Source organism: Parasteatoda tepidariorum, chromosome 1 (genome assembly GCF_982258835.1).
Source record: "Parasteatoda tepidariorum strain Cologne lab strain chromosome 1, Ptep-v5.0, whole genome shotgun sequence".
Classification (NCBI taxonomy): Eukaryota; Metazoa; Arthropoda; class Arachnida; order Araneae; family Theridiidae; genus Parasteatoda; species Parasteatoda tepidariorum.
The window spans coordinates 103,294,454-103,321,269 of record NC_141755.1 but is presented as its reverse complement, the minus strand read 5'-3'; the positions used below and the strand labels follow the sequence as shown (position 1 = coordinate 103,321,269).

The following is a 26,816-nucleotide window of genomic DNA, read 5'->3' as shown; positions in this document are numbered from 1 at the left end:
CTTTATACGCATTAGCTTTATTGTTTACATTTTTTATGTTACGTTTCATCTTATTAGCTTTTTTTCTTTATATATTTCCGCTTTAATTTATTCTTCGCTTTCTACTTTTCTTGAATTGTTTTTATGCGTAGTTTACTTGATATTTTGACTTTATACTTCATTATTCTGCTATATTATATTTACCAAACTACTTTTTACTATCTTTTACTTAATTATACTTTGCAGTATACTTCCAACTTGCAGCTTTCTTCTGTGGTTAATAAAGTAATTTTTTTATTTTGCGCTTAATCCTTTTATACTTTAGGCTTCACTTCTTATTTTTTACTTCTCAAATTTCTTATTTTACTTTATATGTTACGTTACAATACTTTTCCTTTAATTTTACGCTTTACTTTGTAGTTCACGTTTTACTTAATTCTTTACATCACATACAACTTTCTGCTTTATTTTTATTAACTATACTTCATTCTTTACGACCATGTTTTACGCTTCGCTTTACATTATTCTATTTTTAATTTAAGCTTTACCTTATACATAATTTTATATGTTACGCTTTAGTTTACTTCACACTTTACTTGATGTTACTGGATAATTTACTTTAATCTTTATTTTATACTCTACGTTAAATTTTTAAACCCTTTACTTAATACTTCAGGTTTTAAGTTATACCTAGTGTTTCACTTTATGCTATACATTTTACTCTTCAATTTATATTTAATACTTTGAGTTACATTTTATGTTCTAAGCATTCTCCATATTTGCCTCTGTAGTTTATTCCTCGTGTATTGCTTTATCTTCTAATTTACATTACTATTTCGGCAAAATATTTCACTTTTTTATTTAAATCTTTTGCTGATTTTATGCGTTATTTTAAGCTTAATTTACTTTACATATTCGCTCTATAATTTAATTTACTCTATAATTTACTTTCTACTATATTTTTCTTTACTATCTACGTTATAATACGCGGTTTATTTTACAATAGGTTCTACTTTACACGTATTTTGTTTCAGATTTGACTATATTTTTCAGTTTAGTTATCAGTTTACATTTTAAACGCATTTTAACGTGCATTTCACTTATTCTTTTTACTACGCTTTTACACATTTATTTTTTTATGCTTTACCTATCTTTTTTCTTGATATTTTTAAACGTTATACACTGCTGGACAATTGCTAAGGACGGATAACACTATCTTCCATAGCAACCACAAAATGAAAGGAAACAAAATGTGGAAAATTAGAATACTTGCTGGATATAGTAAGAAGAGGTATGCGTATGCGAATTTTTTTCTCCACGTCTGCTCATCATGTGATAGCGCTGATAAAAGCTTTAAAGGCTTTGACGCGTGTGGAGAGTTGTTGTTTCAAGTCAAAGTTTTGCAGGAAAGATTTAGTTGATGAACTTGAAATTTTCGGCATGTCTTCCCGATATAACCTAGATGATTTTAATCGTGGCCGAATTATTGGAAAGATCAAAGAAGGGCGAAAAATAACAGATGTTGCCAGGGAGTTCGACATCGCTCTCAGCGTTGTTTCACGGCTGTGGAAATCATTTAAAACTACTGGAATGTGTAGTAGGCGGCACGGGAGAGGTCGTGTTAGAAGTACGACGCCTGCAGAAGACAGATAGATCGTCCTATCAGCAAAAACGAACAGGCGCACCACAGCTCATCAGGTGGCAAATCAGTTTCTTTCTGTCACAGGAAAGCAGATCTCCCGAAAAACTGTTGCCAGACGTTTGAGGGGAGGAGGACTATACGCCAGCCGACCTGTTGTGTGTGTCCCATTGACCAGACAGCACCGTACTGCCCGTCTGCAATGGTGTCGTGAGCATCACAATTGGACTGAACAGGACTGGGCATGCGTACTATTCTCAGATGAGAGTAGGTTCAGTCTGTCATCGGATTGTAGACGCCAACTGATCTGACGCGAGAGTGGTACTGGTTATCGCCCAGAAAATATTCAGGAAAGGAACCGATATCCGACATGCAGTGTCATGGTGTGGGCCGGCATCATAATCAATGGCCACACGCGCCTACATGTGGTTGCGAATGGGACTATGACGGGCCAACGATACATTGATGAAGGTCTACTTCCTCATGTTCGTCTTTTCCGTGGTGCTGTCGGTGATAAATTTGTTTTTATGAACGACAACGCATCATGTCATCGAACACTCGCTGTTCAGGATTGTCTAGACAGCGAGGGTATTCAATGCCTCGTATGGCCATCACGTTCTCCAGATCTAAACCACATTGAAAATGTTTGGGATGCTTTGGGGAGGCAACTTGCTGGTCGAAACTATCCTCCGACAAACAAGAACACCCTCATCCGTGCACTGACAGAGGAATGGGATAAATTGCCTCAACAGCTGCTGGATAATGTTGTGCAAAGTATGATACGACGTGTAGAATGTTGCATCACACTCCACGGTGGACATATCCCGTACTGACACCTTTCTTCAAGTTGCCTGCTGACATTTAGATGCATTGTTCCTTTTTTCCGTACGCAGCATCAAATGAACATTTATTTTTCTTTCAGATGTTTCATAGCTTTTGTACTTTCCAGAACAATGAATATTCTTTATTCTAATGTCTGAACAGTGTGGCAACTATATTTTATCCTACTAGGCCTCATGTCTCGCTTAATGTTATGCTACATTGCAATTTGTGATCCGTCCTTAGCAATTGTCCAGCAGTGTATTTTATTGGTTGGTTCCGTTTATGCATTAGTTCGTTATTTTTTGGAATTTACACGCGCCCTTTTATGTCTTATTAATAATTTTCTTGTTCAATAGTTATTTCCGCCAAACTTTCCTATATTTTCTTAACGAGTTTTTTCTTTATGCATTGCATTTCCACGTATATTACGAGATATATTTAGGCGATAACTTTTTTGCATCATTTTTAAGCATTACTTTTCTTTAAGCTTCAGCATACCCACATATTATTTTAAACCCTACTTTTCTTTATGCGTTACTTTTGCATTAATTTTACGCGTTATATTTTGCACACGCTACACTTACACGTTGTTATATTTCTGCGCCTAACTTTTCTTTTTCTTGTATAAATTTGTGAGTTTTGTTTCTTATGCGTTACATTTATAAATTTACTTATACATAACTTTTCTTTTTATGTGTTACTTTTTCGTTTTAATTTATTTATATTTTATGTGATATTTTGACCGTATACTTCTATCATTCTTTTTTTTCTGCTTTAATTTACACTCACATATTATTTGATATTTTATTCTCTACCTTTCTTTATATGTTACTTTAACTCATTTTTCTTGTGCATTCGTTTTACTTCTTTGCTTTGTGTGTTATGAGTTACTCTGTCTATCTTTGCACGTTACTTTTCGTGACATTTAATTTTTCTTATGACTTATTTTCACCTTTACACATTATATTTTATTTTGCGTGATTCTTTTCTATGCGTTATATTTTACGCGTTTATTTTTTTAGTTCATTAGATCTATTTATTGGTAAATTTTCCCTACTTATTCTTCACAATTTACATGATCACTTTATTTTGACTTAGTTTTACTTCACTTGTGCTGAAGTTTTCATTCTTTCCGGCAAACTTCCTTTAGAAAAAACGCGGGTACTTTTCTAATTAGCTACTTTTATGTGTCACTTTTCATGTTTTACTTTTACGCGTTGTTATATTTTACTCCTTACTTTTTTTACTTATTTCCCATGTTAATATTCTCTTTACAGTTTTTTCCATTATTTTCGTCAAAACTTCCTTTAATTTTTTTTTTTATGCATTACTTTTGGGTACATATTTTTAGAAGTTACTTTAAACCAATTTTTGCATCATTTTTACTCTTTGCTTCTCCTTATACTCAATTCACATATATTTTACTTTCTTTTAAATGATAATTTTTGTTCTTATGCATTACATTTTGTTTCCTTATGCGTTACTTTACTTATGTATTAATTTCACGAGCGAATTTTTGCACATGTTACTTTTACGCGTAGTTATATTTCACGCGTTACTTTTCTTATGCGTTTTATTTGCGTGGCACACGAGTTCCACGTTGTTGTAAATTAAGAGTGACTTTCCATTGTGCGTTGCTTTTTTGCTTTTCCTTTCTTACATTTACGAACTTACTTTTATTATGCAGCAATTTCACGCGTTTATTTTGCTTACGTGTTACTTTTTCTTATACTTGTTTCTTTAATGCATTAGTTCTAGGTATGAGTTACACTTGCACGTTTTTATATCGCTGAACTTTTTTATGTGTTACTCCTTACTTATTATTTTTCATTGTTTCTATGCGTTACTCCTTACTTATTATTCCTCACGCATTATTTTTCTGCGATTTAAATTGCACAATTATTACTTTATATTTTATGATTTCCTTTTGTTGTGGATTTTTTTCTTTTGCATTACTTTTTCACGCTTTGCTTTAACAAGCCTTTCTTTCGTTTCTTCTCCGTTACTTTTACTATGCTTTATTTTAAATAATTTTAATTTATGCGTTTACTTATCGCAAGCGTTATTTCTCATTTTACTTTTCGCAAGCGTTATTTTAACTTTCAGACGTAAGCAGGTTGTACACTATTTTTACGCGTTATTATATTTCATGGGTTACATTTCTTTTTCTCATTCTTCTTTTTTATACATAACTTTTATGCACTTACTTTTCGTATGTGTTATTTTTACGTGCAATTATATTTTACGTTTTTACTTTATTCGCGTTATATTTGCTTTTCTTTATACGTTACATTTAAGCATTTACTTTGAAATGTGTTACTTTTACTTTACGATTTAAATTTATGCGTTTTTATATTTTATGCGTAATATTTCTTTATGTGGTATTAATGAGATTTTAACAATTATTTTTGCAATAACTTTAAATGATAACTGTTATTATGAATTACAAATATTCTAGGACGTTTCTTTTATGCTTATTACATACTTTTTATTTTATATTATACTTTTCCTGATGTATTAGTTTAACGAGTTTATTTTTCTTGCGTATCACTTTTACTTTTTCGCATTATATATATATATCGCTTTATAATCTTTTATGCTTTGATTTTCTTTCGCGCGTTACTTTCAGGCGTTTACTTTTTTACGCGTTTCATTCGTTTTTACGCTTTTTCCGTTTGCTTAAAATACGCACTACTATACTTTATATTTGACACTTTACTATTCTTATGCCTGATTTTTATGTGATGATTTTTACGCCTTAACTTTTATTATGCAGTTACTTTACGCATTTAATTCGTTTATGGGTTATTTGTTGCTTTTGCGCATAATTTCTATGAATACCTTACTTTTTTTCGTTATTATATATTACGATTTGCTTTTTTTCACGCATTGCTTTTACATGCTATCATATATTCATACCCTCCAACTTATGAGGATTTTGAAAATAATTCTTTCTAGTGGTAGCGAACCAAAGTAGAAATTTTTAAAGCAAATGGATCTCTTACAAAACTTTTATCAGAACTTAAGAATCTAGCCATATGGCCTGCACTTTTATAAGTAATAGTGGACAAGTTACGCTAAAATTAATTTTTTTTAAATATTAGGACATTAATTTTGCTACCGTCTGAAAAGAAGATTTCTGAAACTACGGAAATTCCGTAGCAGTTGGAGGGTATGTATATTAAGCGTTATTTTTCTTCATTCTCTATTTTTCTTACTGGCAACTTGAACGTGTTCAGGATTTTTATGCCTATTACTCGACACATTTCTTTATTCGTTACTTCTAAGCGAATACTTTTCTTAATACGTCACTTTTACGCATCTACTTTTATTATGCGCATATTTTATGCTATATTTCTTAAGCATTTTATTTTTCTTATCAATTACTTTGTCTTCTTAATTTTACGCTTATGAAATTTTACGAGTCAGTTCTACTGATTGGTTACTTCTACTCGTTAATATATTTTATGCGTTAGATTTCTTTATGATTAACTTCTCTTATTCTTTTATGCAATCACTTTTTATGCGTTAATTTAACTCATTTACTTTTTTATATGCTACTTTATCGTTAACTTTTCTTTTACACATTTACATTTCTTACGAGTTTCAACTACTTTCACGCGTTATATCTTATGCGTTTACTTTATACATACGCTAGTTCTACTTTTCCGCGTTACTTTTAAATTTTTTTTCTTTATACTTTACATTTAGGAGTTTTTTTTCTTAAATTATACAACGTATTTTTTAATGTTTTACTTTTTCTTTACGCCTGAATTTTATTTACTTTTGCGATTTATGAAGGTAGCTTTTCGTTACGCCTTACATTTATTTTTACGTGTTGCTCTGCGCCTCTACTTTAGGCTTTTCTATATTTAACGCGTTTTCTTTTCTTATGTGTTACTTCACCATTTAAGCGTTACTTTTCTTTATGCTTTAAGACTCGTTACTATTTTATATTTGTTTTACACGTTTTCATTTTTATGCAATAATTTTACTTTCTCACATTATTTTACTTTATGCTTTAGCTTACACAGGTAATTTTTTTTATTACAATTTTACACATCATTTCACTTTTTAGTGTTACGTACTTATCGTACATACTTTAGTAGTTTTATTACATACTCTGCTTTCCAAGTTACCATCTTTTACGCGTTGTTTTTCATATCATGTAGTTTTACTCTCCAAATGCGTTATTTTATATTTTGCGCTTTAGTTTTCTTTATACTATATTTAGTTTTTTTTTTTGAGATATGTTTAGTTTCCTATACACAATATTTTATTTACATACAATATTTTATTTACTTCAAATGACATTAAAATATCCTTTTTTACACACATTTAATTTAGGCTTTTCTCTTAACTTTACTTTAATCTTAATATCATTCATTTTTATATACTTTAAGTAGAGCTTAACTTGTTATTTAACCATATCCTCTACAATTTTTTCTTATTTTAGACTTTAATTCATTTTTTACCTTATTTTATACATATTTCACTTTTCTTGAAACGCATTTTGCTATACTCTACTTTAGATTTTACGCTTTACTATAACTTTACACTATACTTTATATTTTCTCTCTACACTTTTATATTTTAATTTTTATAATTATATATTTTAAACTTTGTTCAAAATTTTCCGCTTTATTTTAATTTTATGCTTTTTGCTTTAGTTACTTTTTTTTTTACCTTTCACTTTACTTTGTTTAACTTTAACTACTTATTTTTCTTTACTTTTTACTTTATATTTAATGTTTTTTTAAAGCTTAGTTTAAAGCCACGTTTCATTTTACCTTAAACAATAATCAGCTTTTTAATTAACACAATATTAAATTATTTTTCTTTAAGCTTGTCTTCATATTAAAAACTTTTCTTTCTGTTATTATTTATACTTTATTTAAATATAACGTTCTGCTACATTTATATTAACTGATTTTTATTCATTATACTTTTGTCAGTACACATTTTTTTTACTGTACGTTTTACGCTTTACTTTATATTTGACACTGTAATTTACTTTACCTTCTAACTTTTTGCTTTACCTTTTTTTTTCATTTTGTATTTTACTCTTTACTTACCACTTTAGATTTTAAGCGTTAATTAGCTTAATTCACTTCACATTCACTTTATAATTTAATTTAAACTACAATTTATTTTCTACTATATTTTTCTTTATTATCTACTTTATAGGTTTACTTTACAATACTTTCGACTTTACACGCATTTTGTTTCAAATTTGGCTATAATTTTTACTTTAGCAATTAGTTTACTTTAGTTATTACTTTACTTTGGAAAAGTATTTCGACGTGCACTTTACTTTTTCTTTTTACTATATTACTGTACATTAAGCTCCACTCCTTTTTTGCTGCAAAACTTCTTTACGCTTTACTTTACATGCGACGCTAACATTTTACTTTTTATTTAACACTTTACATTATATTTTCTACTATTCTTTACTCTTTAAACTTTTATACTTTACGCTTAACTTTATTTTTTAATTAAATTTTTTCTTTACTTTATATCTTTCTCTTAGCGTAACACTAATATTTATGCTTAATTTACTTTACGCTTTTACTTTAACTGATACTTAACTTTGTACCACACTTATTCTCTAATATAATTCTAATTTTTGTTTTACGCTTTTTTTTTTTACTTTACAAATTTCTTAATTAAATATTTCACTTTTTATTTTATATATTTTGCGCTTTACACAACATATAGGTTTTTTTTAAAATTTTACACTTTGCTTAACTTTATATTCAATGCATTACTCTACAAAATTTTAATTTTTCTAAATTTTATTTTATGCTTAACTACACCTTTAATTTGGATAATACCCCCCTTTATTATCAGAACGATTTAATGAAACATTTATATCTTAAATTCGTTAATTGAATTTTTTTAAGTAAAAAAAGAAGTTATGACAAAGCAAAATCGACATAACTGTTTATGAACAAAAACATTATTGAGTTTATTTTACAATATATAATTTTATTTTTACCGTATTTTAGGACCTTAGCAGAATAAACAAGGATTACCTGTAGTTCAGCAAATTTAAGTTAATTAATCGTTTCAATTAATCGTTTCAATTTATTTGTATCGAGAATTTTCACCCCTTATAAAAACCTTTTGTTAAAGGAAGAGTTTGTTTTACCCTAATTAGAAAGTGTCGAACAGTTATGAACGAAAACGATTATTTTATTGCTTGAGCTTTCGACAAATATAATATTTACACTAATTCTTGAATGTATTTTTATTTTATATATTTTGCGCTTTTATATAAATTCTTAATTCGCGTAATTTATATAAATGCTGATTAACATGAATAGGGTGATTATTATATCCTTTGAGTGTTTATATGACTTACCTTTAAAAAACTATGACGCCTCTTGGTTGGATTTATGTTTCATAAAGATTTCGAAAGCTGAAAAAAATACCACATATTGATTAAAATTAAATAAATATTTTTGCAACACGATAAACATTACTCAAACCGTTCAAACATTACTTAAGGTCATAGCGGGGATGAGATTTTTTAATTTGCTTATAATTGTTGGCGAGCGGCAGGCAGGATGGAAGCAATACTTACGTATGTCATTTAAGTCACATCATAATTTCAAGTTGATTTTTTAAAAGAAAAAAATTATAATTTGGAGAAAATTACACTTGAAACAATTTCAAATAAAATTTTGGAGAAGGGAAAATTTTGGACAAAAATTGCTTTTATGTGTTTCAGATTTTACGAATTTTAGCCATTTGAAAAAAAAAAAAAATATTCTTTTAAAATGTTCTTTTCAATATTTTAAAAAAATAATTGAAATATCTACTATTTTTTGATTTACTATACTTTTTATCTACTATTATTTAATTAAATGAAATTCTAAAATTAGATTACTTCGAGAAAAGTTAAAAAGTAGAACAAGTTAGTGCGTTGTTACTTTCTTACGTAAGCAGACGATGCGGTTTGCTTATTCTTGCTGACAAGGAGAGAGAGGAAGACTAAAACTGAAAAACAAGCTTTATTTGAACGATTCCATATCAATAGAAATGTTTCCGTTTCAGGAGTTTTAAGTTATTTGTAAAGATGTTGGATGTTTAAAATATTTGTTGTTTATTATGAAGAGATTTATAAAGAAATCAAGCATTTAAATCATTACATTGAGAAATGCATAATTAATTTTGAATTTTAAGGAACAATCAAAATTAGAAATTTATAATTGTTTTCTTTTCATTCGTAAATGAAGAGAGTTAAATCTGAATGGTAAATAGCAGACTCAGAAATTTTAATACCAGAAAAGATTGCAGTTAAGAAGTTTATATTGTATTAATTGCTTATCCAATATTATTAACTTAAGAAATGTTTGAATGGTGTCTGCACGATTTTCATCCCAGCTACTTTTATCTATAATAAGGGAGCCAAACATTTTAGAAAAGGTTCTATTTAAAATTATCAAATTAAAATATTTTACCACATTTGCTGCCTTGGTTCAGTGGTGAATACACTGAACATTTTAATATTGCAATCATATAATTAATATTTTCAGCTGTAAAATATTTTTCGAAACCACGTTGCTTTGAAAAAAAATTTAAAAAAAGTTTCACGTTTTAACAGCTTTATTTTAAAAATATTAAACTAAAATTTATTGCTCACTTTCCCAATATAAAATCCAGCGAAAATATAAACCAAACGACCACGTCGATATTTGCAAACTTTTTTGGAATATAGTATTTATCTTTAAAACCGATTTTTTTTTCCTTTTCTTTTGAAGGGCTATCTTTTCAACACTCAACATTAAATGTTGATAATATTTGCACTTAGCATGCATATATTTGCATATATATGTATTTGCATATATATGTATTTGCATATATATAGTATTTGCATATATATAGTAGCATGCATATAGTATTGTTTCTAAGTGCAAATATTATCAACATTTAATTTTTAACATAAAGTGTTGCAAAGTGCAGTTATCGAAAAAATGAGAAGAAACAAATATATTTTACTTACAGCAAAATCTTCAAATCTCAGAAATTTTTTTAATTTTATAAATCCGCTTCCAAATAAGTCCGGCAGTTCTACATCAATTAACCGTCACTGAATCATCCAAACAGACCCTTATCTATCCTAGTGCTATGCAAAATTATCCTAAAAAACGAAAACATGTTGTATTAAAAAAAATAGCATAGTTTGTTAAATATCATTAATTTCGCAAAAGATAGAAAGCAGTCTTAGAAAATTTAAATGTTTCAAAATTAAAATAAAATGCAAGAAGCATTCAAAAACAAACGATAGGAAGAAAATGAACAGGAACACATAATAGTAAAAACGGTTTTAATAAATTAAACACTGTAAAACAAGTTCAATAGGAAAATACCACCATTAAAAAAAAATAAAATGACATGAACTTTTACGCATCTACTTTTTTTCTGCGTAAGTAAGTTTTACACATTACTTTTATAAGTGTTTCTTTTACCCGTTTAGTGCGTTACTTTTTTAAGCCGTTACTTTTATGCACTATTTTTATACGTGGAACAACTTATGTTACGTGTCAAAGAATTTACTTTTTATAATTTTACTTTTTTTATCTTACTAATACGGTTCTTTTATGCGTTTACTTTCATGCATCTATTTTGCGGTTTATTTTTATTGATGTGTTAATTTACATACATTTTACTTTATATTGATTTATCCGCAGCGCTTACGCATTTAATCTTTTATGCGTAACTTTAAATCCATAATAAATTTATTGCGATATTTTATGTATTACTTTTATATAATGCATTACATGGACTTTACTTATGTGTTACTTTTTCACGTTTGTTTTTCTTGTGCTTCACTTTTAATCGTTATATGCATTGCATTTTTGTATTACTTTTATTTATACGCGGCTTTTATAGTTTACTTTCATGTGTTGTGTTAGACTATACTTTACGCTTTCTTTCACTTTAATGCGTTTATTTTATATAAGCGTTATTTTTCTTATGTGTTTCTTTTACACGTTATATTGTAATCGAAATTTTTTTTGACTCGTAACATTTACCGAATATACGCGTATTTTAACGCTTGATTTTAGACGCTATATTTTATGCGGTACTGTTCTTCAAGCGTTTTATCTACATGTAATACTTATTAGTGTTTTATGTGTTATAAGAAGTATTTATGTTTTATGAGTTACTTTTCTTTGTGCATTGATTTCGTTACGGGTTTCTTTTACTTTTGATCTACTTTCTTCATTTTTACTTTAAATTACAGTATAATTTAATTTATACTATATTTCACTCTGCTTACAATTTAACACATATATAAATTTACGCTGTACTTCGTATTTTATGACTTTCTTTATACTTTTGCTTGCTTTTGCTTGACTTTACATTCTACTATACGCTTTAGTTCTTGTTTATGCTTTTTACGTTACGTTTCATCTTATTCGCTTTTTTTTTCTTTACTGTACATTTACGCTTTAATTAATGCTTCACATTCGACTTTTCTTCAAACTTTTTTTTGCGCTTAGTTTACTTGACGCTTTGACTTTATACTTCATTATTCTGCTATATTATATTGACAAAACCACTTTTTACTATCTTTTACATTTGATCATAATTTGGACTATACTTCCGACTTTAGGCTTTATTCTGTGCTTAATAAAGTAATTTTTTTGCTTCGCGCTTAATCCTTTTTTACTTTAGGCTTCACTTCTTATTTTACACTTAGCTTTATTTTTACTTCTCAAACTTCTTATTTTACAATTTACTTTATATGTGACGTTACAATTCTTTACTTTATCGTTCAAGTTTTACATTATTATATTTTGCACCCTTAATTCTGTTTTACGTTATAATTTTTATTTTGCAATACTTTTCATTCATTCGTTCGCCTTTTATACGTTTCTTCGGACGTTCGCTTTTCTTATGTGCTATATTTACGCTTTACTTTCCCTCATGCTTAAAATAAGCTCTTTATACTATACTTTACACTTAACTGTTCTTTTGCTTCACTTTACTTATGCGTTGCATTTACTCGATCAATTTTCTTTTACATTTTTACTTCGCGAAATATTTTATTTTACGCGTTACGTTTGCACGATTTTTATACGTTATATTAAATTACACGTAACATTTTTTTATGCGTTACATTTTTGCATTTACTTTTCTTATTCACTAGTTACGCTTTTACCTTTATAATTCGGTTGTTTTACTTATTTTTTTTTAGGCTTTCTTATTATCAAGCTTACCTTTCTTTTTTCTTGATTTATTTATCCATTATATTTTATGTGTTAGTTTTCTTTAAATTTTACACGATTGCATTTTAATGTGTTACTTTTACTTTTCTTGTATAGTAGTTTTGATTCGTTCAGCGAAACCTTCTTAGATTTTCTTAAAGCGTTGTTTTATTGTGCATTACAGTTTCATGCATATTTTTACGCATTATATTTAGGCGGCAATGAATTTTTTCACCATTTTAAAGCTTTACTTTTCCGTATGCTTCAGTTTACCCACATTTTATTTTATAACCTACTTTTATTTATGCGTTACTTTTTATATTTATGATTATATTTGTCTTTTGGTTATGTATTAATTTTATGCGTTAATTTGCGCACGCGTTACACTTTCATATTGTTATATTTCTAGCGTTGCTTTTCTTTTTTGTGCGTTTTATTTTTTATGCGTTGCTTTTGCTTTAAGTATTTCTTAAGCATGTTACTTTAAGTATTATGCTTACTTTTATCTATACTTTACATTTATGCACTTACTTTATTTTCTTGCATTTATTTTTTAGCATTTTTCTTATGTGTAAATTTTACGTTTTAGTTTATTTATATTTCATGTGATACTTTAACACGTTTACTTTTATCATGCTTTATTTATTTTCTGCTTTAATTTTCACACACATATTATTTTATTCTCTACTTTTGTGTGTAATGCTTTATGTGTTTCGTTAACACATTTACTTTTCTTGCAAATTACTTTCAATTTTTTTTTTTTTTTTTTTTTTTGCGTTCAGTGTTTTGAGAGATACTATGCTTTACATGTTACTATCTTTATGCGTTACTTTTCGTCCCGTGTAATTTTACTTTTTCTACGAGTTATTTTAACTTCTACACATATTTTATTTCGCGCACGGAATATTTTATTAATTTTTTGTGTGTTATAAACTGTAACATTATAGCTGTATTCAGGCGTTAATTTTTCTTTATTCTTTACAGTTCACGGGATCACTTTTTTATGACTTATTTTAAATTTTCTTGTGCGGCAGTTTTCATTCTTTTCGGCAAACTTAATTTAGTAAAACTTTTCTAATTCGCTACTTTTATGTGTCACTTTTCTTACGATTTTCTTTACACGTTATTATATTTCATTCGTTAATTCTCTTACTGAGTTACCTTTGAGAGTTTTCTTTTCTTATTCAAATTATTTCCGCCAAACCTTATGCATTACTTTTTCGACAAATATTTACCTTACGCATTACTTTTTAGTGTATATTTTTAAGCTTTACTTTTACGCAATTTTGATCATTTATACGCTTTACTTCTCTTCATGCTCAATTTACCCATATTTCACTTTCTATTTCAATTTTCTTCGTGAGTAAATTTTTATTCTTATGCATTACATTTATTTCCTTATGCATTAATTTCGCGCGTTAATTTTTGCACACGTACGTTACTCTTAGTCGCATTTATATTTCACGCATTACTTTTCTTATGCATTCTTTCCTTTTACACGATGTTGTAAATCAAGAGTTACTTCTTATTATGAGTTACATTCTTGCGTTTACATTTGTTACCTTTACACTTTTACAAGTTTTATTTTCTTACGCGTTAAGTTTACTAATTATTTTTTCTCTCAAGCAATATTATATTTCGTGCATTTAAAACCAAAAATTTGTTTTATAAAGGAAAATGTACCGCGCAAATGTAACGCATTCCTTTCTTATGAATTACACGGCATACACGTTCTTTTTATATTATTGTAAAATAGAGGTTACATATCTTATGGGTTACTTTTTCTTGTTTAGTTTTCTAATATGTTACTTTAACGCTTTTACACTCATTATGCAGTAATTTTAAGCATCTATTTTGCTTATGATCTCCTTACTTATGTGTTAATTTTTCGCGATACTTTTTTTTCCTGGTAATTTACAAATTTTATACTTACTTTACATGCCTTACGTCCGTTTTTTAAGCGCTACTTTTAGTCGTTTGCATTTCTTAATTATTTTTGCTTCTGCTTTAATTTACATACATTAATTTACTTTGTTTCCAAAAATTCAATTTTCGTTATGCGTTATTTTTACGCCTTTATTTTATTGCGTTATGTCCTTTTTCCCACTTGTTTTATGTGTTCTTTAACTTTCAGACATTATTTAAACAGGCTTGCAAGCTATTTTTATACGTTATGATATTTTCTGGGGAATTTTTATTTTTGTGCTTTAGCGCATTCTTTTCCTAGATTACTTTAACGCGTTTAATTTTCTTTAGCGATGTTTTTACTTTAACAAGTTAACATATTTTATTCGCGTATTTTCATATGTATTATTTCTGCAAGTTTTTTCGTACGGATTATTTTTCCTTCCATGCGATATTATATTTTACGCAAGCAATAACAAAAATTAGTTTTATGCCGGAAGATGTACCGTGCAAATGTAACACATTCCTTTCTTATGAATTACATTTGAATGAATTAGATACACGCTCGTTTTACATGTTATTGTAAAATACGAGTTACATTTTCGTATTTAGTTTTCTGACTCTTTTATTATGCAGCAATTTTAAGCTTTTATTTAGCTTTTGTGCTCCTTACTTGTTAATTTCACGCATTAGCTCAATTTACGCGTTATCATTATATTACGATTTACTTTTTATTCGTTATCTTTACGAGTTACTTTATCCCATTACGATTTTTTATGCCGCTTTACTTAATACTTTTTTCTTATACTTTGCATTTTACCACTCTTAACTTTATGCTTTACTTCATATTTTATGCTTTACTTTTCCTTTTTACTTCGCTAATTTCTTATTTTACGTTTTATTTGAAATGTTAAGCTTTAAATTATTCTATAAAATACTTCGCTTTTTGTTTTATATTTTACTACACAGTGCTTTTGACTTTATATATTACTCTTTATTTTATACTTAACAATAAGTTTGATGATGTACTGCATACTTCACTTTACCTTATACAATACTTAAGGTTTTAATTTATACAATATTTTATATTTTTCTCTTTAAACTTCATTGCATACTAAACGCTTTTCTTTCTATTATAATATATTCCTCATTTTACTAATAACTTTGTGCTATATTTATATTGACTATTTTTTTATTCTTTACATTTTATACTTTATGTTTTACGCTTTACTTCATTTTTGACGCTTCAATTTACTTCACCTTCTAACTATTTGCTTTAGCTTTTTTTCATTTTATATTTTACTCTTTACACCTAACATTTTACGCGTTAATTTAAGCTTAATATATACATGTTTGCTGCATAATTTAATTTGCACTACAATTTATTTTCTACTACATTTTTCTTTACTATCTACTTCATAATATGCGGTTTACTTACACGAATTTTGTTTCAGATTTGACTATACTTTTTGTTTTAGTTATTAGTTTACTTTCGAAATGCATTTTGGCGCGCACTTTACTCATTCTTTTTACTATATTTTAAATTTCATTATACTTTCTACTTTATCCATTACTTTACACTCCACTCTTTATTTTATTTTTTACATAATATATATTTTACACGTTTTATACCCTCTTTACTTTATGCTCCATTCTTTTTTTTTTTTTGATTTAAATCTTCTTTACGCTTTACTTTACACGTGACGCTAACATTTTACGCCTTACATTACTTCATGCGTTACATTATATTTTACTTATTATTTAACACTTTACACTATATTTTCTACTACTATAAACTTTCCGCCTTTTACACTACGCTTTACTTTTAAACTTGACCTTTATTTCTTAATTTAGTTTTTTCTTTACTTTATATCTTAATTTTGCTTAACACTTCATTCTTCTTATTTTACTCTTTTACTTTATTTTTAGTACACTTATTCTCCATAGTAGAACACTTCCATAGCAAGAATGAACAAGGTTTACCTTAAGTTCAACAAATTTAAGTTTTTAAATTTTGAGATTTACCCATAAACTATTTTAACTGGATAATGCACCTTACTTGAGATATTTCAGTAAACATTTATTTACTTTTGCTACAAAGGATTCAGTTCCAGATGGTTTTATTTCCGTTATTAGAAAACACCGTTTTCTATCAGGACGTGATAGTTAACATTGTTCCCTATAATTTATTAAGGTATCCGTACACGTTGAAAAAGTGAATTTTAGCCAAAAATGACAAATTTTTTTTATTTTATATTACGAATCTCCGTTTATTCTAGTTTTCAAAACAGTTTAAATTTTAACTGTGCGTCAATTAGAACAAAAGTTATGATTAAAAGAATATAAGTCGATGACTAAAAAATGAAACCGGAAATAGCATTCCGAAACCGGAAGTAGGACAAAAACAGTTATATTTATCTTTATTTTGGGATAATTATCTTTCTTTGACTTAAATAATTATTATTTTAATGTTGCTAGAAATGAACCTCTCAATTTATCATTTATATTAGTAGCTTTAATGGCATTATTTGGAAATTTGTCCCTAAGGAGGTGTTCGTTGAATTGCAAACATTACAATTTGGTGTGTATTTGGCTATTATTCAGTTTAATAAAAGTTTTCTGGGACTGAAAAGCATACTCGACATAGTTGGAGTCAGCCGTGGCAATAAAACTTTAAAAGGTTTTAGAGAACTTGATTTTGAGCGTGAGTATGAGTCTCAACGCCATTCATTAACTAATGTAAAAATTGTCAGAAAAAAAATAGGGTTGCAAAAAAACAAAAAATTTGTAAAATTGAGAAAAAGGAAGGTATCACATACAAATCGGGAGAATTTTAGAAGTATTGAAGCATTTTTAAAATAGAAATGATATAATTTATACTTTAAATGCCTTTTTCTCAGAATGTAATTTCATGCAAAAATAGTAACTTTCAAAATTCATTATTAAAAAAGTTGTTGATATATTTAAATAAAAATTTTTATGTGCATTATGTATAATGTTTTCTAGTGCTTGTGCTACAATTGATTAAAAATACTTAATAGTTTTTTATTATTGGCCTAAAATGTGAAATACGACATAAGAAATTTGACAAAAATCTCATAAAAAGTTTTCAATTCTCTATAAAAAATTTAATTTTCCAAATATTTTTATGATTGTAGTCAAATCACTAGACAAAATTCAGCTCTTTATTTTGATAATAACACTTTTTTGATACAATAATTTTGGTGAAGTATATCCTTTCACAAGTTTTATGAAAAGAACTTCATTTTTTTCTTGTTATTCAGCTTTTAAAAACAAAATATAATATAAATGTCTAATTTCTCTTATTTAATATTAGTTTTTACATATAATAAATATAAAAACATAATTAAAGTGTTCTGAAACTTAATATTTTTAAAAAAATCCTCCGAACGTGTTCGGATACCTTAAATAAATTTCGATCAATTTTTTGCCAGTCTAAGTCAAGATTTTGAACGCTTGTAGAAGATAAATTAATCATTTCAATTAATTCTTATCGCGGAAGAAAAGCGGTTTTTAACCTAATGAGAAGGTGTCAAACCGTTTTTATGAAAACGATTATTTTATTGTTTGAGTTTTTGACAAATGTAATGTTTAGGCTAATTCTTGAATGCATTTTCATTTAAGGAACACACGAAGATTATTAAATCCTATGACTTACCTTAAAAAAAACTATGATTTCTCTTGGTTGGATTAATGTTTCCCAAACATTTTGAAAGCTGAAAAAAATACCACATTATTGATTAAAATTACATAAATATCTTTGCTACACGATAATAGGGGCCGTTCAAATATTACTTAAGGACATAACGGGGATGAGGTTTTTGAATTTTCTTATATTTGTTGACAAGGGGCAGGCAGGATGCGAGCAATGCTTTCGCAAGTCATTTCCTATAATAATTTCAAGCTGTTCTTTTAAAAGAAAAAAATTAAAATTTGAAAAAAATTGCGCTTGAAAAAATTTTAAATAAAATTTTGGTAAAAGAAAAAAATTTGGTCAAAATTTTTTATGTGTTTCAGAGTTCAAGAATTTTAGCCATTTTTAGAAAAACAGCAAAGATTCTTTAAAAATATTCTTCTCAAAATTGTATGGAATGAATTAAAACACAAACGTTTTTTTTTGACGATTTACATTATTTATTTAAATGAAATTCTAAAATTAGGTTACTTCAGGAGAAGTTAAAATTAGAGCAAAGAGGTGTGTTGTTACTTTCTTATGTAAGCAGAGGATGTGATTTGCTTATTCTTGCTGAGAAAGGGAGACTAAAACGAAAAAAAAAGGCTTTATTTGAACGACCTCATGTAAACATAAATATTTCCGTTGTAGGATGTGTAAAATATTTGTTGTTAATTATGAAGAAATTTTTATAAAGAAATCAATCATTTTAATCATTAAATTTAGAAATGCATAATTACTTTTTAATTTTAATGAATAATCAAAATTAAAAATTTATAACTAATTTCACTTCATTCGTAAATGAAGATAGTTAAATCTTAATTTTTAATAGCAGACTCAAAAATTTTAATCCTAGAAAAAATTGAAGTTAAGAAGTTTATATTGTATTAATTGTTCATCCAACATTATTAACTTTAGTAACGTTTTAACGGTTTCTGGACGATTTTTATCTTAGCTACTTTTACCTATAAAAAGGGAGGTAAACATTTCAGAGAAGGATCTATTTAAAATAATTAAAAAGTATTACATTAAAATATTTTACCTTGTCTGCAGACCTGGTGATATATATATATATATATATATATATATATATATATATATATATATATATATATATATATATATATATATATATATATATATATACTTATCTAGTATAACTAGAAAGTAGAATTTACTTATCTAGTATAAAGTAAATTCTTTATACTATGTTTCACTTAGCTAACAATTTAACACATAAATAAATTTACTCTGTGAATTATATTTTACACCTTTCTTTAGACTTTTGCTTGACTTTATACGCATTAGCTTTATTGTTTACATTTTTTATGTTACGTTTCATCTTATTAGCTTTTTTTCTTTATATATTTCCGCTTTAATTTATTCTTCGCTTTCTACTTTTCTTGAATTTTTTTACGCGTAGTTTACTTGATATTTTGACTTTATACTTCATTATTCTGCTATATTATATTTACCAAACTACTTTTTACGATCTTTTACTTAATCATACTTTGCAGTATACTTCCAACTTGCAGCTTTATTCTGTGGTTAATAAAGTAATTTTTTTTATTTTGCGCTTAATCCTTTTATACTTTAGGCTTCACTTCTTATTTTTTACTTCTCAAATTTCTTATTTTACTTTATATGTTACGTTACAATACTTTTCCTTTAATTTTACGCTTTACTTTGTAGTTCACGTTTTACTTAATTCTTTACATCACATACAACTTTCTGCTTTATTTTTATTAACTATACTTCATTCTTTACGACCATGTTTTACGCTTCGCTTTACATTATTCTATTTTTAATTTAAGCTTTACCTTATACATAATTTTATATGTTACGCTTTAGTTTACTTCACACTTTACTTGATGTTACTGGATAATTTACTTTAATCTTTATTTTATACTCTACGTTAAATTTTTAAACCCTTCACTTAATACTTCAGGTTTTAAGTTATACCTAGTGTTTCACTTTATGCTATACATTTTACTCTTCAATTTATATTTAATACTTTGAGTTACATTTTATGTTCTAAGCATTCTCCATATTTGCCTCTGTAGTTTATTCCTCGTGTATTGCTTTATCTTCTAATTTACATTACTATTTCGGCAAAATATTTCAATTTTTTATTTAAATCTTTTACTGATTTTATGCGTTATTTTAAGCTTAATTTACTTTACATATTCGCTTTATAATTTAATTTACTCTATAATTTACTTTCTACTATATTTTTCTTTACTATCTACGTTACAGTACGCGGTTTATTTTACAATACGTTCTACTTTACACGTATTTTGTTTCAGATTTGACTATATTTTTCAGTTTACATTAAACGCATTTTAACGTGCATTTCACTTATTCTTTTTACTACGCTTTTACGCATTTATTTTTTTATGCTTTACCTATCTTTTTTCTTGATATTTTTAAACGTTATATTTTATTGGTTGGTTCCGTTTATGCATTAGTTCGTTATTTTTTGGAATTTACACGCGCCCTTTTATGTCTTAATAATAATTTTCTTGTTCAATAGTTATTTCCGCCAAACTTTCCTATATTTTCTTAACGAGTTTTTTCTTTATGCATTGCATTTCCACGTATATTACGAGATATATTTAGGCGATAACTTTTTTGCATCATTTTTAAGCATTACTTTTCTTTAAGCTTCAGCATACCCACATATTATTTTAAACCCTACTTTTCTTTATGCGTTACTTTTGCATTAATTTTACGCGTTATATTTTGCACACGCTACACTTACACGTTGTTATATTTCTGAGCCTAACTTTTCTTTTTCTTGTATAAATTTGTGAGTTTTGTTTCTTATGCGTTACATTTATAAATTTACTTATACATAACTTTTCTTTTTATGTGTTACTTTTCCGTATACTTCTATCATTCTTTTTTTTTCTGCTTTAATTTACACTCACATATTATTTGATATTTTATTCTCTACCTTTCTTTATATGTTACTTTAACTCATTTTTCTTGTGCATTCGTTTTACTTCTTTGCTTTGTGTGTTATGAGTTACTCTGTCTATCTTTGCACGTTACTTTTCGTGACATTTAATTTTTCTTATGACTTATTTTCACCTTTACACATTATATTTTATTTTGCGTGATTCTTTTCTATTCGTTATATTTTACGCGTTAATTTTTTTAGTTCATTAGATCTATTTATTGGTAAATTTTCCCTACTTATTCTTCACAATTTACATGATCACTTTATTTTGACTTAGTTTTACTTCACTTGTGCTGAAGTTTTCATTCTTTCCGGCAAACTTCCTTTAGAAAAAACGCGGATACTTTTCTAATTAGCTACTTTTATGTGTCACCTTTCATGTTTGACTTTTACGTGTTGTTATATTTTACTCTTTACTTTTCTTACAAAGTTGCCTTTGAGAATTTACTTATCTCCCAATTTACTTATCCCTTATTCTCTTTACAGTTTTTTCCATTATTTTCGTCAAAACTTCCTTTAATTTTTTGTTTATGCATTACTTTTGGGTGCATATTTTTAGAAGTTACTTTTAAGCAATTTTTGCATCATTTTTACTCTTTGCTTCTCTTTATACTCAATTCACATATATTTTACTTTCCTTTAAATGCTAATTTTTGTTCTTATGCATTACATTTTGTTTCCTTATGCGTTACTTTACTTATGTATTAATTTCACGAGCGAATTTTTGCACGTTACTTTTACGCGTAGTTATATTTCACGCGTTACTTTTCTTATGCGTTTTATTTGCGTGGCACACGAGTTCCTCTTATACGTTGTTGTAAATTAAGAGTGACTTTCCATTATGCGTTGCTTTTTTGCTTTTCCTTTCTTACATGTACGAATTTATTTTTATTATGCAGCAATTTCACGCGTTTATTTTGCTTACGTGTTACTTTTTCTTATACTTGTTTCTTTAATGCATTAGTTCTATGTATGAGTTACACTTGCACGTTTTTATATCGCTGAACTTTTTTATGTGTTACTCCTTACTTATTATTTTTCATTGTTTCTATGCGTTACTCCTTACTTATTATTCCTCACGCATTATTTTTCTGCGATTTAAATTTAACAATTATTACTTTATATTTTATGACTTCCTTTTGTTGTGGATTTTTTTCTTTTGCGTTACTTTTTCACGCTTTGCTTTAACAAGCCTTTCTTTCGTTTCTTCTCCGTTACTTTTACTATGCTTTATTTTAAATAATTTTAATTATATGTTTTACGTCGGTTTTTTTTTATGCGTTTACGTATCGCAAGCGTTATTTCTCATTTTACTTTTCGCAAGCGTTATTTTAACTTTCAGACGTAAGCAGGTTGTACACTATTTTTACGCCTTATTATATTTCATGGGTTACATTTCTTTTTCTCATTCTTCTTTCTTATACATAACTTTTATGCACTTACTTTTCGTATGTGTTATTTTTACGTGAAATTATATTTTACGTTTTTACTTTATTCGCGCTATATTTGCTTTTCTTTATACGTTACATTTAAGCATTTACTTTGAAATGTGTTACTTTTACTTTACGATTTAAATTTATGCGTTTTTATATTTTATGCGTAATATTTCTTTATGTGGTATTAATCAGATTTTTACAATTATTTTTGCGATACCTTTAAATGATAACTTTTATTATGAATTACAAATATTCTAGGACGTTTCTTTTATGCTTACATACTTTTTATTTTATATTATACTTCTCCTGATGTATTAGTTTAACGAGTTTATTTTTCTTGCGTATCACTTTTACTTTTTCGCATTAATATATATTTTACGCTTTATAATCTTTTATGCTTTGATTTTCTTTCACGCGTTACTTTCAGGCGTTTACTTTTTAATGCGTTTCATTCGTTTTTACGCTTTTTCCGTTTGCTTAAAATACGCACTACTATACTTTATATTTGACACTTTACTATTCTTATGCCTGATTTTTATGTGATGATTTTTACGCCTTAACTTTTATTATGCAGTTACTTTACGCATTTAATTCGTTTATGGGTTATTTGTTGCTTTTGCGCATAATTTCTATGAATACCTTACTTTTTTTCGTTATTATATATTACGATTTGCTTTTTTTCACGCATTGCTTTTACATGCTATCATATATTCATACCCTCCAACTTATGAGGATTTTGAAAATAATTCTTTCTAGTGGTAGCGAACCAAAGTAGAAATTTTTAAAGCAAATGGATCTCTCACAAAACTTTTATCAGAACTTAAGAATCTAGCCATATGGCCTGCACTTTTATAAGTAATAGTGGACAAGTTACGCTAAAATGATTTTTTTTTAAATATTAAGACATTAATTTTGCTACCGTCTGAAAAGAAGATTTCTGAAACTACGGAAATTCCGTAGCAGTTGGAGGGTATGTATATTAAGCGTTATTTTTCTTCATTCTCTATTTTTCTTACTGGCAACTTGAACGTGTTCAGGATTTTTATGCCTATTACTCGACACATTTCTTTATTCGTTACTTCTAAGCGAATACTTTTCTTAATACGTTACTTTTACGCATCTACTTTTATTATGCGCATATTTTATGCTATATTTCTTAAGCATTTTATTTTTCTTATCAATTACTTTGTCTTCTTAATTTTACGCTTATGAAATTTTACGAGTCAGTTCTACTTATTGGTTACTTCTACTCGTTAATATATTTTATGCGTTAGATTTCTTTATGATTAACTTCTCTTATTCTTTTATGCAATCACTTTTTATGCGTTACTTTAACTCATTTACTTTTTTATACGCGACTTTATCGTTAACTTTTCTTTTACACATTTACATTTCTTACGAGTTTCAACTACTTTCACGCGTTATATCTTATGCGTTTACTTTATACATACGCTAGTTCTACTTTTCCGCGTTACTTTTAAATTTTTTTTCTTTATACTTTACATTTAGGAGTTTTTTTTCTTAAATTATACACCGTATTTTTTTATGTTTTACTTTTTCTTTACGCCTGAATTTTATTTACTTTTGCGATTTATGAAGGTAGCTTTTTGTTATGCCTTACATTTATTTTTACGTGTTGCTCTGCGCCTCTACTTTAGGCTTTTCTATATTTAACGCGTTTTCTTTTCTTATGTGTTACTTCACCATTTAAGCGTTACTTTTCTTTATGCTTTAAGACTCGTTACTATTTTATATTTGTTTTACACGTTTTCATTTTTATGCAATAATTTTACTTTCTCACATTATTTTACTTTATGCTTTAGTTTACACAGATAATTTTTTTTATTACATTTTTACACATCATTTCACTTTTTAGTGTTACGTACTTATCGTACATACTTTAGTAGTTTTATTACATACTCTGCTTTCCAAGTTACCATCTTTTACGCGTTGTTTTTCATATCATGTAGTTTTACTTTCCAAATGCGTTAATTTATATTTTGCGCTTTAGTTTTCTTTATACTATATTTAGTTTTGTTTGAGATATGTTTAGTTTTCTATACACAATATTTTATTTACATACAATATTTTATTTACTTCAAATGACATTAAAATATCCTTTTTTACACACATTTAATTTAGGCTTTTCTCTTAACTTTACTTTAATCTTAATATCATTCATTTTTATATACTTTAAGTAGAGCTTAACTTGTTATTTAAACATATCCTCTACAATTTTTTCTTATTTTAGACTTTAATTCATTTTTTACCTTATTTTATACATATTTCACTTTTCTTGAAATGCATTTTGCTATACTCTACTTAAGATTTTACGCTTTACTATAACTTTACACTATACTTTATATTTTCTCTCTACACTTTTATATTTTAATTTTTATAATTATATATTTTAAACTTTGTTCAAAATTTTCCGCTTTATTTTAATTTTATGCTTTTTGCTTTAGTTACTTTTTTTTTACCTTTCACTTTACTTTGTTTAACTTTAACTACTTATTTTTCTTTACTTTTTACTTTATATTTAATGTTTTTTTAAAGCTTAGTTCAAAGCCACGTTTCATTTTACCTTAAACAATAATTAGCTTTTTAATTAACACAATATTAAATTATTTTTCTTTAAGCTTGTCTTCATATTAAACACTTTTCTTTCTGTTATTATTTATACTTTATTTAAATATAACGTTCTGCTACATTTATATTAACTGATTTTTATTCATTACACTTTTGTCAGTACACATTTTTTTACTGTACGTTTTACGCTTTACTTTATATTTGACACTGTAATTTACTTTACCTTCTAACTTTTTGCTTTACCTTTTTTTTTTTTTTTTTTTTTGTATTTTACTCTTTACTTACCACTTTAGATTTTAAGCGTTAATTAGCTTAATTCACTTCACATTCACTTTATAATTTAATTTAAACTACAATTTATTTTTTACTATATTTTTCTTTCTTATCTACTTTATAGGTTTACTTTACAATACTTTCGACTTTGCACGCATTTTGTTTCAAATTTGGCTATAATTTTTACTTTAGCAATTAGTTTACTTTAGTTATTACTTTACTTTGGAAAAGTATTTCGACGTGCACTTTACTTTTTCTTTTTACTATATTACTGTACATTAAGCTCCACTCTTTTTTTGCTGCAAAACTTCCTTACGCTTTACTTTACATGCGACGCTAACATTTTACTTTTTATTTAACACTTTACATTATATTTTCAACTATTCTTTACTCTTTAAACTTTTATACTTTACGCTTGACTTTATTTTTTAATTTAATTTTTTCTTTACTTTATATCTTTCTCTTAGCGTAACACAAATATTTATGCTTAGTTTACTTTACGCTTTTACTTTAACTGATACTTAACTTTGTACCACACTTATTCTCTAATATAATTCAAATTTTTGTTTTACGCTTTTTTTTTACTTTACAAATTTCTTAATTAAATATTTCACTTTTTATTTTATATATTTTGCGCTTTACACAACATATAGGTTTTTTTTTTAAATTTTACACTTTGCTTAACTTTATATTCAATGCATTACTCCACAACATTTTAACTTTTCTAAATTTTATTTTATGCTTAACTACACCTTTAATTTGAATAATACTACCCTTTATTATCAGAACGATTTAATGAAACATTTATATCTTAAATTCGTTAATTGAATTTTTTAAGTAAAAAAAGAAGTTATGACAAAGCAAAATCGACATAACTGTTTATGAACAAAAACATTATTGAGTTTATTTTACAATATATAATTTTATTTTTACCGTATTTTAGGACCTTAGCAGAATAAACAAGGATTACCTGTAGTTCAGCAAATTTAAGTTTTAAATTAATCGTTTCAATTTATTTGTATCGAGAATTTTCACCCCTTATAAAAACCTTTTGTTAAAGGAAGAGTTTGTTTTACCCTAATTAGAAAGTGTCGAACAATTATGAACGAAAACGATTATTTTATTGCTTGAGCTTTCGACAAATATAATATTTACACTAATTCTTGAATGTATTTTCATTTTCGCTTTTTATTTTATATATTTTGCGCTTTTATATAAATTCTTAATTCGTGTAATTTATATAAATGCTGATTAACATGAATAGGGTGATTATTAAATCCTTTGAGTGTTTATATGA

At 26.9% G+C, this 26,816-nt stretch overlaps 1 long non-coding RNA gene across 2 annotated transcripts in view; it reads right to left on the bottom strand.

Moving 5' to 3' along the window:
* The window catches only part of LOC147816658 (uncharacterized), an 80,685-nt gene that overhangs the window by 28,331 nt on the left and 25,538 nt on the right, over positions 1-26,816 (bottom strand). For both annotated transcript variants that reach the window (XR_015428644.1, XR_015428646.1), the window contains 3 exons: positions 18,245-18,302; positions 10,449-10,586; positions 8,805-8,861 (listed from right to left, as the gene is read on the bottom strand). This is a non-coding gene — a long non-coding RNA (uncharacterized LOC147816658). The remainder of the gene's footprint in view (positions 1-8,804; positions 8,862-10,448; positions 10,587-18,244; positions 18,303-26,816) is intronic.